Source organism: Cebus imitator, unplaced genomic scaffold (assembly GCF_001604975.1).
Source record: "Cebus imitator isolate Cc_AM_T3 unplaced genomic scaffold, Cebus_imitator-1.0 Scaffold31, whole genome shotgun sequence".
NCBI classification, from domain to species: domain Eukaryota; kingdom Metazoa; phylum Chordata; class Mammalia; order Primates; family Cebidae; genus Cebus; species Cebus imitator.
The window spans coordinates 104,502-120,015 of NW_016107346.1; the positions used below are offsets into that span (position 1 = coordinate 104,502).

Below are 15,514 nucleotides of genomic sequence, written 5' to 3' on the forward strand. Positions count from 1 at the left end.
ATGAAGGGAGGCCTGTTGACCAGAAAGGAAAGGAGCAGTAGCCAAGTGTTCAGACACTCAGCCATCTGAAGCTATGACAAAGTAGGCTGAGAAATGAGAGCCCCTATAGCCAGGGCCTCCAAGATCATTCCTGCCAGAGGCCTTAAATTTGAGAGCCAGCCATATAAATCCCCTTTCCCACTGTTGCTCACTTGTTCTAGAATAAAAGTATCAGTTACTCAGCAGCTACACAGTTTAGTGGCAAAAGATGGAACACTAGGAGCCAATATGGATGAGAGACATGCTGCCAAGCCTTGAGAACAGCTTATGCTTGAGGCATGGGGCTATGCAGGGGGGGAGCCTCAAACCACACCTGGAACTGAAGCAAAGCCATCTAGGCAGGGGAAGGAGTTCAGGGCCATCAGTCAATAGTTACTTATGGATTTGGCAGTATGCCCAGCTTCCTACTAGTTACCATTGAAGTCTCATGGCCCAGAGATACTTTAATAGGTCCGAGTCTTAGCTTTTGGAAGAGCTTAAGTAACTCATCCAAGACAGTAAATGTGGCAGGATTCAGGCCAAAGCTACATCTGGACCTGAAGCCTGTGACCTGAGCATTTTGGCCATATGGCCCATCACACACTGCCCTGCCACTGAGGTTCTATTATGGAAAGCCTAGAAGCCAAGCTTTGTCATGAATGGCTTCTCTGTAGAGGTCTAGAAGTAGTATTCTACCTAGTTCTGGAGCCATCCATGTAACAGTTCTGGCACGATTAAAGTAGGATACAGGAAGCCTAGACGATTGGGTTAACTAGCTCATTATCAGCAACAACTGAGAGCCTTGAGTTCACCTGCATCACAAGTCTGCGTATGCACTCGGCATATTCTAGTTTATCAGTTGAACAGGCTGGGAACCTTGTCAGGACTAGAAACTCTCGATTCTGTGAGCTTTAGATTTGAGCTTTGTAGAGCCCAACATCCCTCAACTGACGTTGATTCCATATACATACCATGTAGCTTCTAGGCTCACAAGTTGACTCAGCCATGTACGGATTTAGGGATCTATGGGACCTGGGTTTAAGTCACTGTCAGTTGTCCTCCACCTTGACCTTTTGCTTGTCCCCAAGAACTTGCTACTAACCCAAGTACTAGAGTTGAAGGTCTGTATGAATTCCTGGCCACGTCCCCAGTTCTTAATCCTAAATTATAGCCGTAGCTGTGTAACCATGACGCCAACAATACCACCTGTAGAATAATTAGCAGTGAGTAGCAGCTGTGAAGTTTAATTGCCAAGCCTTCCTCAGCCTGTCAAAGTCAAGATTCTATCCATTCCTCTTGGACTCTTTCATTAAGGCAGGTAAACAGTTTATGTAAACCTTCCTGGATTACCAGCCCAAGTTTGACCTTACAAGATTCTTTATTACCAACCATACTTTGGGAACTCAACAAGCTAAACTTTTCATCCATGCTTTAAGGATGTTTGAAGAAACTTGAACAGCCATAAAATCCCAGGTGCAAAGTCTGGGCAGGTGAGTGCTAAGCAGACAACGAGGCACCATAGCTGGATTTAGAGAACCTGCTGGGCTACAAGGTATAAGGCAGTCCAGTTCGAGTGATGTGCTTGTTACCAATGAGTGCTATTCTACAGAAAGAGTACAGGTGCTAAGACATCCGTGACAAGCTCAAAGTAAGGGTACTGTACCAGCTAACATTTACTGAGCACATATCAAGATACACTCTGCCCTTTATCCAGAATGTCATCACAAACCTCAGCTTAAGCCTCTTTTGTATCTTTAGTAACTTGCCCAAGTACAGAGTCATTAAGTAACAAATCCCAGGTGAACTCAAGCCCACATCCCCCAAACCACAGTCATATTACACTACTGTGAGATTACTTCCACATACAGGACCAGAGACTAATGCCCTAGTCAAGTAGTTCCACTTCAAGAGATTAGTCCTGAATCCAGGCCCTAGCACTTCCACCTCCAATGTGAAAGTAATTACTCCTTTAGCATATGAAGTCGCTTGCAGAGAGGATACTTTAGGAGTTTTAAGTTTTCATACTTTGGCCCAGAACTAGCTCACGGCTGGGCAAACACCACACTGACTCCCCTTCACCCAATTTTAAAGGCAGGCCAACACATCCCACACAGCTTCCTGGTTCAGCAGGCTGAGCCACCCTCCAGGCCTCTGGTTCTGCTTCCCAGGCCAACTGCATCTCAAATTCCTCAGATTACCATTGTGCACATTTAGGCTTTATTTGCTTCTCCAAAGCCTTCCACCTGTTTGAGTATAATACTGGGTCCCTCCAGCTTAGCTTTACTGCATTAGGACTGCACTCTAACCCTTTCCTGGGAGCTTCCAGAGAGTGTACCCATGTGTAGCTGTTGACTGGACAAACTCATTCAGGTAGATAACACGCCAAGCCATTACTTACAGCTGTGGTGTGGACACCAAGCTCCTCTAAGGTGAGGTCAATGAGTATGGCATTTCAGACCTAAGCCATCAGGGAGTTTCTAGAAGCTGTTCAGTTACAATCTTATTAGAGAAATTCCTGTCAGTTCAGTTCCTAAAGATGATCTATATCCCAGGGTAGTGCCTAAGGAATTTGAGCTACACCCGTTGGAGAAAACCCTAGTTTTCAAGGTTGATACTGAAACTACTATGGTGTTTGAGTTCAACTCACACTGATATTCTCTTCAGTTGGAGAAGACATGCAACTCTTCAGGTTTAAGAGATTTTGGCAAATTCAAAATCGTGTTTGTCTGGCTTTGGTAGTACACCTGTTCCCTGTTATCAGTGGCAGAGGAGATTTTAGTACAAGATTTTTCAGAGCAACCCTGTAGCTGCTCATTTCTAAAGGAGTGTATCAGAAAGCTTAAGGGATAGAAAAGCAAGGGACCACTGTCTGCAAGACCTGGTCATAGAAGGCAGACTACGGGTTTGCTCAAATGTAGAAGGATGTTGGTTAGAGAGGGGAAGTCTCATTTGTCATCTAATAAGAGGCCAATAAGTCACTGTCCGCTGGAAGCATTTGAGTTTTTGTCTTGCGAGTTGAGATAGCAAGACATCCCCTCAGATTTGAATTGCAACATAAGAACTTATCTATATAAACCCTATTGCATAGGAAAGCTTACAGATGGAAGGACTTTAGTAGAGCTAGCCTCCCCACTCCAAGTACACACAGGGGCACACCTAGTTCCTAAGCAACCCACTCCCAAATAAGGTTCACTCATGGGAGAAGGAATAGTTTTCCCAGTCTTCATTTTTAGGTACCAGTAGAGTTTTAGGCGTTTTCCCCCATCATGTAATGCCCATGAGGAGGGTTTCCCCCATAAAGGTACAAGCAGAAAAAGCAGGGGATTGAGGAGCAGGATTCTAGGAGACCCTGATAAGGACTCCTGCCTTTAGAGTAAATCAGCTTGCACGTTAGGACCCTGCAAGTCACATGAAGGAGGCCAGCAAAGAGAGGCTGCTTCACACACTGTGGTTAACTACACAAGCAAGAAGAAACCCCCCCAAGAAAATTAGAGGAGGTTGGCTTTCAGAGACCACCATCCCACAACTCTTTCGAGTCTTTATACCAAAACCTTTCTGCTTTTCCCTACTTTCCCACAGCCTTCTTTAGAAAGAAAGAAAGCTTTATACCAACAACTTTCAGCTTTTCCCTACTTTCTTTCCCACAGTCTTCTTCTTTAGAAAGAATGAGTGAAAGAAAAAGGCTTTATGCCAACACTTCCCAGCTTTTTCCTACTTCTTTGCAACAACCCAGGCAAGCACCCAACACACACTATCAGCAAATCAACTTCCCCCAGCCACCAACTCTGCCAACTACAGGCAGCTTGTGCTACCGTTTGCCATTTTATAGACGGTGAAGACTAACTTCCTGCCCCCCCCCAGCCCTAAAGCACTCTGGGTGAGCAGCTACTCCTGTGGTTTCTCATTGGCTCTCTCACTCTCAATCAACAGCTGGTTCCCAGCCCCTCCAAGCATTTCCTGGTCCACGTGACCAATAGTGGCAAAAAGAAATGGAGGTTTATTGCCTGGCTGTACACAGCACGACCAAGAAAGGTAGCTTCCCACCCCCAGCAGCTGCTGTGATTGGAAAACAAGCGTGAGCCTCTTCACTGAAGGAGTATATCATTATCCTTTGGGTTCACCCTGCTTCCTTGTTGTTAAGAATCACCTAAAGTGCCTAAAAATTGTCGAGTTTCAAGGCTGTACCCTGGAAATGGTGATTTAAAAGGTCTTCGGGAAGGGCCTATTAGTCTGTGGTTTTAACAAGCACCTCCAGGATTTGCGTCTTTGGGGAAGTTGGCATAATACTAAAGAGTTGGTATTCAAACATTTCTTTCCAAGAAATCGCTTCTGTTACATTTATCCTAATATTCTGTTAGTTGCTCCTTTAGATTTGAGCTTCTCCAGCAGCTCCCACAAATAAGCAGCTTTTCCTGGAAAGGGAAATGCAAGAGTTTAAGAGGCAGCTGGCTAGTATTGATTTTTGCAGTACACTCTCACCCCCTGCCAGTGAGCCACAGATGTGTGTGAGGTATCCTTTATCAGCCTGTTCAGCTGGATAGGTTTGTGAACCTAAAGTGAACCTCCAGATGAGTAGGGCGATAATGTAGGCAGAAGCCTTTTAAAGGAGGGAACTGGATGTGGAATGGGAAAGTTTTAGGACCTCACTGGCAGGCCTGGGCAGCTGGAAAGCTGTGGGAATACTTTTGGAAAGAAGGTGGCTTTTTGTGTATCATGGGCTGTGGCAAAAAAACTTGATTTACACCCACCCTAGTATCAAAAATGCTCCAAGAAAGAGCAAAGGTTAAATACCGTAGGATTTTTTTTTTTTTTTGGTAGTAATTTGCAAATTGATTCTGTAATCATCATTAGTTTCCTAACCAAAATAACAGTCAATTCACTGTTTCTCTCAAAGTTTTCTTCATTTTTCTAACTTCCTGTTTCTTCAACCTGGAATGTCTTTTCTCTCATGTACACAAATTAAAATTCTAGTGATTATTTGAGACTCAGCTGAGATGCTAAATCTTTGTGGGAGTCTTCTCTAATTTCCCAGTTCGGTTCTACCTGGCTCATCAAGTGTTTATCAAACAGTTTTTGAGGTGCAGGTGAATTTGGGAATGGAGATGGCCCAGGTCTGGTCTTCTCTCTAATGAATCTGACACCCTAATTAATAAACTGCTCTTTGCTTTGCTCTATTATAGCATCAATTCTACCTCCAACACTTTATTTTCTGTGCATTTTTTTGCTATCATATTGTCGGTATCAATATATTTTGAGTTCCTGGAAAAGTGGTAGAAGAACGTCAACTCTATGCCAAGAATGTGGTACAAATGTAACATGTGTTTCCCAAATAGACGAATGAATGGATGAAAGGAGGAGATGGTTGCAAAGAAATCAAATGCAGCCTTCTTCAGAATTTTATCTTTAGCCTCAGAATTGAGTCCTGTGATGACGTTAGAGAAAATTCTGAAATTTCTTGGGCTTTGGAAATGGTTTTGATTCCATAAAGCTGGCCTATAAGATCAGGAAGAGCAAAGATTACCAGAATTATAGAGGGAAAAGGTTTCAGGACAAGAACTAGCCCTCTTCTCCCTTATTCCCAATTTATGAGTTCAAGTCCGACCTGACACAGGTATGAATAAACTTTAAGACCTGGAAGTGGTATAGTATAATGCTTAAACATGCAGATTCTGGATTTGTATCCTCACTCTGTGGCTTACTGACCATCTATCCTTATGTGACCTTGTGCAAATTACATAATCTCTCTAGGTTTCAGTTTCCTTATAAATAAAATGGGGATTATTATTATAATAGTACCTCCAAGGATTATTAGGAAGACTAAATAAGTTAATACATAGAAAACATGTAGAACAATGATTGAAACATAGTACTAAATTATCGCCTATAATATAATATTGCATAAACAACATAGCTGAATAAATTTAGCTGTTACTGACTTACGCTAGCTGAAAAAAGTAGATTCACAAGGTTTTTGTCTACACAGATGTGGAAGCCTTCTCTAATTTCTCAAGGCTATAGTCTACCCTGATGTAGACTGAAGTCTTGATTACAGTGGCATATTGGGAATTGCTGGAAAATTAAGAGGCTGTTGGTAAGTCCCTAACCAATTGGAGGGGCACCCATACCTTTCCTTACTTAGTCCATGTCCTCCTATTAAACACAGAGCCCTGAACACAAAAGAACCTTGTGTGGCTCAGGGTGGAGAGGCTGATTAATGTGTCTGTGTTCTTGTCACTACAAAAGATGGCTTATCATCCCTTTGCAGAGAAAAAACAGAGATCGTAAGTGATTACTTTTGTCTGTGATTCATAATGACTTTTCATCATGATGACTGCCATTGTATAATGACAGCAAGACAAAACAATCTTTTTGGTTTCTAATTTGGTTCTGAAACAAGATTCCAGAGTATAATACTATACAAGGGGCATAATGGCTGCCCACCTCCTTCCCCAAGGAGAAAATGACAAGCAACTGTGGACCTGGGGCAGTGTAGCAGGTGGGTATGCATAGGGAAGCAGAAGTAAGTCTGACATCAGCAGGCAGAGTCTGTTCCCCTAGCAAAATTCACTAGGAGGACATCTGTCCCTGAGGTGGGGCCTTGTCAGAAATGGGCAATTAGATAATTATTCATGATGATGGCTATGGGAGGGTGGGAGTTGAATCAGAGCCTTGAGAAAGCCATTCAAAGGATACTAGTTCCTGTTGTGTCTTTGGCAGTTTGGAGACAGTGGTCACTCTCCACCTTTCCCCAGCTCTATGTTTATTTGGAACCCTAAGAGCATTTTTCTAAACTTGTGCTTCACATTTGCCTGTGCATACAAATCACCCAGGGATCTTGTTTAAAACATGTATTCTGATTCAATGGGTCTAGGATGAGTTCTGAGAGTCTTCCTTTCCAGGATGTTTCCAGGTGAACCCCTTGCTCCTTGGTTCTAGGAATCTACTTCAAATAGCAAGGTCAAAGACCTGTATCCTGCATCATCATTATCCAAGAAACTTTTTAGAAAGGCAAATTCTCAGGCCCCACCTCAACATCAGAAACTTACTTAAAAAAGCCCTCTAGGGGATGTTGATGTGTACTCAATTTTGAGGACCACTTTGTAGACTATGCATGAAATATTCTCACTAGAAGGACAGATAAAGTTTTAGAAAAATAGTATTCCATTAGCATAGAACCTCAAGTTGGGAAGGTTACCCAGGCATTCCTCCAGGTCCACTATGGAAAAACCCTTTGCTCAGGGGTTGGCTGGTAGAAGGTTCTGGTGTCCACACCCTTGTCAGAACCCTCCATAGAATGAGCAGCTAGATCACCCAGTCTGATGGAGCTTTCCTGCAATACCAGACCCTGGCCTCCATGAATGGAAGCCTTATGATAGGCATTTTGTGGAAGAGAGAAGAGAAAGGAAGATTTCTTGGGGTTAATAGAAAGTGGATGTTAGAGAAAGGGAATTCTCCAGCCTTGCACCACTAACATGATGCAGAATACACAAACAGACATGATTCATACTTGTGGACAAAACTGACCTCTGCACTGGAGTGAGTGGCAAACCAAAGTTGCCAGGCCTGAGTACCCAGAGGAGAAGAGAGAAAAACAAAGGAATATTTTTCACTAAGTTCACCAGCTATCTTCTGATCCAGTTAATTATATATGTATTTGATATCCATATAACTATAATATGTTATATATGTATATATGCCAAATTTGATACTTATATTAAATATATTTGAAATTTAAATAGCATATATGTATATAACCTTGTTTGCTATGTGTATCAAAAAGTATAATTGAAACCTACTATTTGAGCTATAGCAACAATTAAAATAGTTTAGTTTTTACTTATTCACTTCTCTTTCTCTCTTTTTGAATTTCTCATGCATACCCTTTATACTTACATTTCTCTTAATCCACTTTTCAGATAAGATCTGTTTGACTGCGTATACTTTTATTTTCTTGGTCCCTATTTCCCTATCCTTCAGCTTTATTATTTTTAACAGAAAAATCAAATATCCTAATTTTTGTCTTATCTTTCAGCACATGAAATGTAAACTTTTGCACAAGCGTGAAATGTTATGCAACTTTCATTGGGTACGGTATTTAGTCATATTTTGAAAGACAAGGATAAATATGCTATTAGATAAAACAATCCAAGAATTTGAGATGATATGCAAAGAATATGTGCTTGAGATAAATACAATATTGTCAAAATTATACAATTAGGTCCATAAATTAATGACTCCTCAGGATCATAGAATTTTTTAAATGACATCTGTAATTGCTATTAGAGAGCAATAACTCATAGTAAGCTTTAAGTAAATTTTGTTTTTTTCTTTGTCTTCAGTCACCTCCAGAGCCTAGGACCGTATCATTTTCTCCCTAATTCCATTATTACTTCCCTCTAAAATATTATTTATTTTTTATCCAGGATGGTCTTTTTTCCCCCTAACTTTTATTTTAGGTTCAAGGGTACATTGATGGTTTGATACATAGGTAAACTTGTGTCATGGGGTTTTGATGTACAGATTGTTTCATCACCCAGGAAAAAGCTCAGTACCCAATAATTATCTTCTCTGCTCTTCTCCCCCTTCCCACCCTCCACACTGAAGTAGAATCCCAATGTCTGTTATTTTCTTCTTTGTGCTCATGAGTTCTCTTCAATAAGCTCACACTTATGACTGAGAACGTGTGGTGTTTGCTTTTATCTTCCTGCATTAGCTTGCCAAAGATAATAGCCTCCAGCTTCATCCATTATTCTGTAAAATACTTGTGATCTCATTATTTTTCTACAGTTCATAGTATTCCATGTGTATATGTGCCACATTTTCTTCATCAATCTGTCATTGATGGTCATTTAGGTTGATTCCATGTCTTTGCTATTGTAAATAGTGCTGAAATGAACATACACGTGAATGTGTCTTTATGGTAAAATGATTTATATTCCTGTGGGCATACACCCAGTAATGGGGTTGCTGAGTTCAATGGTAGTTCTGATTTTAGCTATTTGAGGAATCACTATATTGCTTTTCATGATGGTTGAACTAATTTAAACTCCCACCAAAGTGTATCAGTGTTACCTTTTCTCTGCAACCTTGCCAGCATCCATTATTTTTTGACTTTTCAATAATAGTCATTCTGGCTGGTGTGAGATGATATTTTTTTGTGGTTTTGATTTGCATTTATCTAATAATCAGTGATATTGAGCTTTTTTCCTATGCTTGCTGGCCGCATGTGTATCTTCTTTTACAAAGCGTCTGTGCATGTCCTATGCCCACATTTTCATAGGGGATGTTTTTCTTGAAAATGTGTTTTCTCCCATTCTGTAAGTTGTCTGTTTATTCCATTGATAGTTTAATTTGCTGTGAAGAAGTTCTTAAGTTTAATTAGATTTTAGTTGTCAATTCTTGCTTTTGTTGTGATTGCCTTTGGTGTCTTTGTTATGAAGTGCTTGCCTCTTCATATGTTAAAAACTCTCAATAAACTAAGTGGTAAAGAAACATATCTTAAAATAATAAAACCATCTACGACAAACCCATAACCAATATCATACCGAATGGGCAGAAGCTGAGAGTGTTCCCCTTGAAAACCAGCACAAGATAAGGATGTTCTCTCCCACCACTCTATTCAATATAATATTTAAATTCCCAGCCAGAGCAATTAGGCAAAAGAAAGAAATAAATGGCATCCAAATACAAAGAGAGGAATTTAAAATATTTCTATTAGCAGAAAATATGATTCTCTATCTAGAAAATCCCATAGCTTTGGCCCAAACCTCCTTCAGCTGACAAACAATTTCAGCAAGATTTCAGGATACAAAATCAATGTACAAAAATCACTAGCATTCCTATACACCAACAACAGCCAAGCTGAGAGCAAAATCAAGATGGCCATTCCATTCACAATTGCCACAAAAAGAGTAAAATACCTAGGAATACAGCTAACAAGGGAAGTTAAAGATATCTATAATGAGAATGACAAAACGCTGCTTAAATAAATCAGAGAAGACACAAACAAATGAAAAAACATTCTATGCTCATGGACAGGAAGAATCAATATCATTAAAATGGTGATACTGTCCAAAGCAATTTATAGATTCAGTGCTCTTACTATCAAACCACTAATGACATTCTTCACAGAACTAGAAAAAAAACTATTTTAAAATTCATATGGAACCAAAAAAGAGCCCAAATAGCCAAGGTCATTCTAAGCAAAAAGAACAAAGCTGGAGGCATCATGTTACCTGACTTCAAACTATGCTATAGGGATATGGTAACCAAGATAGCTTGGTATTGGTACAAAAACAGGCACATCGACCAATGAAACAGAATAGAGGGCACAGAAATAAAGCTGCACATCTGCAACCATCTGATCTTGGGCAAAGCTGACAAAAACAAGCAATGGGGAAAAGATTCCATGTGTATGTGTGCCATGGACATGGTAATGTGGTATCAGAAGAAATAAAAAAAAATATTTGTGATGCTGAAATTATTTTTTTAAAGATGAGTTTTTAAGATAGGGTTGTGACATAAGTTTTGTTTACATGTATTTTGTGAAATTGTAGAATCTATAACATGGAAAATTCAAGCAAAAATGTCACACTTTTCTTTCATTCATATGGATATTTCTAACAATATGCTTTTCTTGCTTTGAAATTTCAGGCAGTCACTGACCTTCACTTCTTTACATCCCTTTTTGTAGTTTTCTACTTCAGAAATATAAAAGTGAGAACAAAGTTCAAAACTCACAAAAAATATATATAGTGGTGTAGAATGCCCACTTATACTAGCCAGTGTCCTTTATTCCTTCTAGTTTAAGTGCATTTCTACATTTAACCCTAAAGTGGTATCTTTTTTGTGTACAGCTACTGCTCGTTCTGAAGAGAAGTTGAAACTTGTGAAGGTACATATGATGGAATAAAGCAGACTCCAGATTTAGAAAGACTGTTCCAAGCTACAGCATTCCTTGCCCAGGGTTTAGAGAATTGTCATGTATTCCCTAATATTGAACAGAAAGCTGACCAAGAGTGAAAAGGCTAAGTGAAGTGAGAAAACATAAATAAACACAGGTATGGTTTGGCATTGTGTCCACACTCAAATCTCATCATGGATTATAATTTCTACATGTCAAGGGAGCCACCTAGTGGGAGGCGATTAGATCATGGGGGCAGTTTCCCTTATGCTGTTATCTAGACAGAGAGTGAGTTCTCCTGAGATCTGGTGGTTTAAAAGTGTGTGACGTACTACCATGTGTGATGTACTTTGCTTCCCCTTCACCTTCTGCCATGACTGTAACATTCCTGAGGTCTCCTCAGCCATGTGGAACTGTGAGTCAATTAAACCTCTTTTCTTTTTTACTCAGTCTCAGGTAGTTCTTTACAGCAGTGTGAAAATGGGGGAATTCAGAAGAAAAAGAGGACTTTCAGTCAGAATGACCAGAGTGCTTCATACATAAGTTATATTATCAGCTTCACATCAGATCGATCAGATGTGGATAGATGAGAACAAAAATATTTGGAGAAGGAAGCAGAGGTAGTGTGAGCAAAGTGATGTTTATCACAGAGTGGTGATTGTGTCGGTCTTATTCATCATTTTGCAGAAGCATTAAATGCTCTACAGATTAGTTGCACTTTAGGAGACGTCAAAGAAAATGGCAGGTGACAGGGCCAGAAATGTCACCTGAAGGCAGAAGACTGAGGATCTTCAGCGTCATATGAAGGACAGTGAACTTTATTCAGCGGGCAGTGTGGATTTGTTGGAAGTTTTTGAGAAGTAGCATAAACAGAATAATACTTAAAAAAATAAACTAGTTACCACAGATAAGATGAATTATAGTGCAAAGAGAAAGTTGGGATTCTAGAGCAGAATCCCAGTGAAATGAAATGAGTGTTTAAACCAAAGTAAATGTGATCTGCATGGAGATGAGAAGATGAATGGAATATTTTTAACAGAGGTTGGTAAGAAATTAACAATAACTCAGTACAGATAATAAAAGAAAGAATTATAAGTTTGTGAAAGCTATGAATCTCCATCTAAAAACTCATGCATATGAGAATGAAAAGATTTGATAATATGCATTTAATTTGCTCTGAGGCAACCTGGTTGCCTAGTTGTAATATAAGAATAATGACAATGAAAGTAACAGTGATGATGAGAATAACAAAATAATTGCCCCAAATTTTATGGCACTTATTATACAACAGGCCAAGTATTAAATGTCTTACACATATTAGCCCACTTAGAACATGACTGAGTTCAGTAAGCATGGATTTGAGTGTAATCAACAGAAGAGATATTAGCTGAAGTCATAAGCTTGACAAAAGATAAATTTTTTTATACTAAGAAATGTCAGTCTTGACAACAGAAGAAGAAAATGTAAACTAAAGCAAATGCCAATGCGTAATAAATGCTAATGTTTAAAAAATGCTAATGTTTAATAAATACCCTGCAAGAGTATTTATTATACATGGAAAATAAAGTTGTTAAGGTTTTCAGTGAGAATGGGAGTTCAGGGAATTCAGTTTTTGAATGTGAATCATGAATGTTAATATGACCTGTAAGTCATCTGTAGCGAGCAAGACATAGGGGCCTGGGTCATGGTGTAGATATCAGGATTGAAACTGTGACTCCTGGAATATAAGCCATTTAAGACAAATGCACATTTTAAAATTCATTTCTAACTCTTCCAGGTAGATATCTTGTATTTCAACCAGATCTTAATCTCCATCAGGACACAGAAACTGTATCTTAGTATCTTTCACAACTCACACAGGACTAGGAAATCAGTTAAGTCAATACATGTTTTTGATTGCATGTTTTAAAAACAAAACTAGATTTTTTTCACCAATCAATTAAAACAAACATAGTGATTCCTATTCAGGTTCAGTAAGTATTCTAATAAGTTAAATGTCAACTTTAAAATACAAGCATTGCATTTAAATCACTCATAATCTTAATAATCCTGTTAAATTAGAAACCAATTGACCAGAAGATGTATGTCATCAATTTAATCAACAAGGGATTCATTATCAAAATATATGAGTAATTTTCACAAATTAACCAAATACAGACAACTTTATATAAAAATGAACAAAAGACATGAACCACCTAGTCACAAAAAAGAATATCCAAATGGCCAATCAGGGACACATTAGGAAGAGAAAAGGGGAGCCATTGATTATGTTATCATGACAACTGATGTAAACTGGAACTCTCTCTGGCAGATTGCCAACAAACATACAAAAAGATTCTCAATTCAGGATCAGTGAAATGTCAACCAATGCCACAATGTAATGCCATTACCAGAATATCTAAAATTAGAAAAGAAATCATACCAATTGTTCCCTAGGATGTGATAAAACTAAATCTCTTACACTGCTAGAGGAGAGCTAATTATTTACAATATGTTGGAAAACTTAAATATTATCAAAGTAAATTATGCATTTCCTATGGTTTACCAGTGCTAGTCTTACAAATGTGTCCAACTGAGGTGTGTACTAATGAAAACCAAAAGACATGCACAAAGATTGTTCATAACACCATTATTCATAGCAATAAAAACCTGGGGAAAAGCCCAACATTCATCACCAATACTATCAATATCAAAACTATCAATAAATCGCAGAGCCAGGCACAGTGGCATCCCAGCACTTTGGAAGGCCATGGTGGGTGGACCACCTGAGGTCAGGGGTCCAAGACCAGCTTGGTCAACATGGTGAAACCCCATCTCTACTGAAAACACAAAGAAAGAAAAATTAACCGGGTCTGGTGGTGGACACCTGTAATCCTAGCTACTTGGGAGGCTGAGGCAGGAGAATCATTTGAACCCAGGAGGCAGAGGTTGCAGTGAGCCAAAATCACACCACTGCACTCCAGCCTGGGCAACAAGAGCCAAAACTCCATTTCAAAATAAATAGATAGATAGATAGATTTAATTTTTGAATATGTCACACAATAGAAATACTGTTCAAAAGGGAAAATGAACAACTGCTATAGATGATCCTCAAAAACGTTATATTAAGAAAAAGCCATCAGATTAAAAAGGAAGCATACTTTTATAGTCCATACACATAACGTTCTGAGACAGCCCGAACTCGCCCCGGCGTCAGCAGTGACGACAGCAATTGTGGTAGAGAAGAGCGAGCGGTAGGGTGACAGAAAAAACTCAGGAAAAGCTGCTGACTTTCTAGCTCTTGATCTGGTTGTTGGTTACCTATTCGATCATTTGTGATCTTTTAACAAACTGCTAATCTTATAATTGGCCTCTTTTGTTGCATATTTTACAGTTCAGTAAAAGATTCACTAAAATATGTTTGATAATTGGATCAAATTTTTCTCTAAATACCATGAAAGAAAATAGACAATCACATATATGTGAACAAAGAGAAAGCTGATTAAATGCTCAACTAACTCTCAAAATGTAGACAATAGTTTAAGTAAAAATATTCACCAGGAGCTTGGGTTCTGTTTGAATTATCTAAAAACTTACTAGAAGTTTCCTCATATAGGCAGTCTTGGTTTCAAAGAAAAAAAAAACTCCACAAATGTAGACATGAAATAAATTCTAAAGATACTAAATGCACAATTTAATTTGAAGTGCTAGGGTTCTAGTTGACTAAGTCTATAGATTAATGCAATATAAAATGAATGTTTGGTAAGAATATATGTTTATTTAAAAATATAAAATACCTGCTTGATCCAAGATGGCTGATTACTAGCAGCTCAGGATTGTGGCTCCCAGTGAAAGCGCAGAGAACGAAAGGATGCCACACTTTCAGACGAATTTTTGTTGCTCACGGACCAGGAGATTCCCAGCGGAGGAACCCCACGGGTCGCCAGCGCGACTCTTGTGGCCGGCTTGGCAGTTCTTGGTGCAGAGTAAATGGGACTGGGTCCCCTTTTGGTCGACGTTTGTAGCTCCAGGAAGGCAGAGGCGCCTAATCAGCTGATTGAAGGACGGACTCAAGAAGGAAGCCAGACCAGAGATTCCTGGGCAAAAAGCACCACGAATCTTAATGCCACTGTTTTGGCCAGCGCAGTGGGTTGCTCAGATTCTGGTGCTGGGAATCAACAAGTTGGACATCCACTCACAGACCTAATTTGAAAGTCTGTAATTACAAAGACGACAGGTGGATAAATTTACAATGATGGAAAGGAACCAGCGTAAAAAGGCTGAGAATACCCAAAATCAGAATACCTCTCCCTCTGTAGTAGACCACACTTCCTCATCAACAAGTGAACAAGGCCTGATGGAGAACGAGTGCGTTCCATTAACAGAATTAGGCTTCAGAAAGAGGATAATAAAAAACTTCTGTAAGTTAAAAGAACATGATCTAGCCCAGTGTAAAGAAACTAAGAACTTTGAAAAAAGGTTTGATGAAATCCTAACGAGAATAGACAATTTAGAAAAGAATATAAGTGAATTAATGGAACTGAAGAATACAATACAAGAACTCCGCGAAGTATGCACAGGTTTTAACAGTCGAATTGATCAAGCAGAAGAAAG

The 15,514-nt window shown here is 39.2% G+C and overlaps 1 pseudogene; it reads left to right on the forward strand.

Moving 5' to 3' along the window:
• The window catches only part of LOC119470440, a 52,990-nt pseudogene that overhangs the window by 26,879 nt on the left and 10,597 nt on the right, over window positions 1-15,514 (forward strand).